Source organism: Rhinopithecus bieti, unplaced genomic scaffold, assembly GCF_001698545.2.
Source record: "Rhinopithecus bieti isolate Rb0 unplaced genomic scaffold, ASM169854v2 scaffold_42565, whole genome shotgun sequence".
NCBI lineage: Eukaryota > Metazoa > Chordata > Mammalia > Primates > Cercopithecidae > Rhinopithecus > Rhinopithecus bieti.
In genome coordinates this window covers 1,464,254-1,468,020 of record NW_016818029.1, presented here as the reverse complement: position 1 = coordinate 1,468,020, position 3,767 = coordinate 1,464,254, and positions in this window count along the sequence as shown.

Sequence of the window (3,767 nt, the reverse complement as noted above, 5' to 3'; positions counted from 1 at the left end):
AAAAAAAAAAAAAAACAAAGCACCTTGACCTAAACCTCACACCTTATGCAAAAAATTAACCAAAGATAGATCATGAACTTAAATGTAAATTTGAAACTCTAAAGCTTTTAGAAGAAAACAAAGGACAAAATCTTCAGATCTGAAGAGTAGGCAAAATTCTTAGACTTGACACCAAAAACAGGATCATAAGAGGAAAAATTAATAAACTATAGTTCATCAAACTAAACATATTGCTCTGTGAAAGACTCTGTTAAGAAGACACATAAAGAAGCTATAAACTGAGAGCTAAGCTATCTGACAGAGCACTTGTAACCAGAATATAGAAAGAACTTTCAAAACTCAGTATTTTTTTAAAAAATCAACAATTCAGTTATAAAATGGGCAAAAAACATTTCACCAAAGAGTATAAACAGATAGAAAATAAGCACATAAAAAGATGTTCAACATCAGTAGCCATTAGGGTAGTGCAAATTTAAGCCACAATGAGATATGAGATATCACTATACAACTTCAGAATGGCTAAAAAAAAAAAAAAAGATACCAAATGCAAGTGAGGATGCAGAGAAACTTTATACATTGCTTATAGAAATGTAAAATGGTAGAGCCCTTCCAAAAAATGGTTTGGAAGATTTTTCAAAACTACACATGAATTTACTGTATAACCTAGCAATTGTGTTATCGAATATTTATGCCACAAAAATGGAAATTAATGTTCATACAAAAAACTATATGTAAATGTTTATAGCAGCTCTATTTGTAATAGCCCCAAGCTGGAAACAACCCAGATATCCTCCAGTGAGTTAATGGCTAAACAGATTTTGGTACCTCCATAACATGTATTGCTACTCGACAATGAAAAGGAACAAACTGTTTTTTTCTGTTTTTAAAAGATAAGATCTCACTTTGTTGCCCAGGCTGGAATGAAGTGGCATGATCATAGCCCACTTTTGCAGTCTCAACCTCCTAGGCTCAAGGGATCCTCCCACCTCAGCCTCCAGAGTTGCTGGAACTACAGCATGTAACACCATGCCTGGCTAATTTTTATTACTATTATTTTTAGTAGAGATGTGGTCTCTCTATGATGCTCAAGCTGGTCTCAAAAAAAAAAATACTATTGATACACCAACAACTTGGATTTATCTCGATAGAATTATACTGAATGGAAAAGCCAATTTCACAAAATTACATTCTGCATGATTCTATATATATTGTTCTTGGAATAACATAATTATGGAAACTTAGACTGGATTTGTGGTTGCCAATTATTGGGGTGGAGAGAACGGGGATGGGTGTACTTATAAAGTGGCATGAGAGACAGCCTTGTGGTGATGGAACAGCTCTGTATTTTGATTGTCATAGCGTTTGCACAAATCTACACAGGTGATAAAATTACATAGAACCACACACACACACAAATGGGTGCATGTCAAACTGATGAAAGCTGAATAAGCTCTGTGGGTTATAAGCCATGTTAATTTACTGGTTTTGGTACTATACTGTAGTTGTGCAATATGTTATAATTGAAGGAAATTGAGTGAAAAATACATGGGACCTCCCTGTGCATTTTTGCCTCTTCCTGTGAATCTATAATTGTTGTGAAATAGAAAGCCAAAAAAAAAAAAAAACTAAACCCAATATATGACCTCAAAATAGAGACCATGTAAAACACATCTGAAAGGAAAAAAAAATGCTCTGAGATTGTGAATAGCTAAATAAATGGGTCATGTTATTATTGCACAGACCTCTACCGTTAGAGTCCAGTGCGCCAAGGCAAGGATAAAACACCACCAGCGTGGAGGGACTGAGTAAACTCCTAACGAGATACTTACATACATGAGCATGTAAGTCATTATTTTGATTCAATTCCTTTGGCAGCTGTCATCCTAGCCTACCGGAGGAACTCTTCTCCAACTTCAAAAGGTTTGTGCCAGTTTTAAATTGATCCAATCACACAGTTATGTATTCATAATTTCCAGGTCAAACTCTGATGTCACCACTTAACATAATCAAAATAACAAATGTTCTTAAATCAAAAGGTCTGATGTCTTAAACTTTATCATTAATTCAAATGAGTTGTTACTATGATAGTTAAAGTCATGAAAAAAACTGTTACATAAAAAATTTAAATGTTGAAGGCCAACTTTAATTTCAATAAAACAAATATTTCTTAAGAAACTATTGCTAGGCCAACTAGCTTATGTTAATAAAGGCCTGTATTCTCAAACTGGTAATCTACTGATTTTAGTAGAATTTGCAGAGATGTAGAATGTGTTCTTACTCCTCAAAAGTAACTGGTTGGGACATGCATTTGAAAAAAAAAAATGCATTAAAATATGTTTTGTTTAAGAGAGATAATATCTAGGAATTAAGCTATTCATTATTTCCTTTTCTTTCTACCAAAGGAGTGTAGAAATGCCAAAATGTCAGGAAGTGATCAACAAAATGATATGTTAAAAACTCAAGAGGACAAAATTAAATTCATGACTTGACTTCTAAATCTTTATTTGACTGGTGTTGTGAAAATTGCCAGTCTCTTCTGCAATTGCAATGAAGCTCTCTGTTGGCAAGAACTGCTAACTATAATCCACATCAGTTTTCAAAAAGTTTCTTTGAAGTGTTTAAATTCAATGCCATTTAAAGTTTGTGTGTTTGTTTACACATCAGGTGACATTTCCATTTCTGCATTTATATGTAAGTTATGAGACTGAGAGAGGACACACCATAACTAATATATATTAATATATTAACATTAATATAAATTATCAACATCAGCATGCTAATATAAATTAATATATCAGAAAAAGTCACTTGTTACAAAATGCCATAGTCTGAGTGCCTCATCAGGAACCGCTATGGTAGAGGGTGTATTTACAATCAACACACCTTCCATTAGCTTTAACAAGAATGTTTGGACTTTTTGACCCTTTAGGCTCTGATTTTGAACACAACACATGTCAACCAACTTATTCCAAAATTCCAAGTATGTTAACATTATAATATAGTGAAAAAGCACATTTCTCCCAAAATCTGTGCAGTTCAACCAAAAACTGGTGTGAATATAGCTAACAAAATGGTAGATTATAGAGTAAATACAAAGGAAAAAAAAAGATCTGGCCCCTATCTTGAAAAGTTTACAGGTTTTTGAATTGACAGTCAAAATAAGGAACTACTCAGGAAGCTGAGGCAACAGAATTGCTTGATGCCAGAAGTTAGAGACCACCAGTCTGAATTAAAGAGTGAGTCTCCATCTCTAAAAATATTTTTTTACAGATTAGCTGGGAGTCGTGGTGAATGCCTGTAGTCCCAGCCTTTTGGAAAGATGAAGTAGGAGAATCACTTGAGCTTAGCAGTTCAAGGCCGCAGTGCGCTATGATTATGCCACTGCAGTCCAGCCTGGTCAATAGAGAGAGACCCCCATCCTCCAAAACAGGAACTGCTAAGCTGTGGAGTTGCTGCATTGTCAAAGTCCTTGGTTTGAATTTCATCTCAAACTCATTTTCATGGCCATCCCTAAAGAACAAATTTCCAGGGCTGGGCGCAGTGGCTCAAGCCTGTAATCCCAGCACTTTGGGAGGCCGAGATGGGCGGATCACGAGGTCAGGAGATCGAGACCATCCTGGCTAACATGGTGAAACCCCGTCTCTACTAAAAAAATACAAAACACTAGCCGGGCGAGGTGGCGGGCGCCTGTAGTCCCAGCTACTCGGGAGCCTGAGGCTTGAGAATGGCGTGAACTCAGGAGGCAGAGCTTGCAGCCAGCTGGCTGG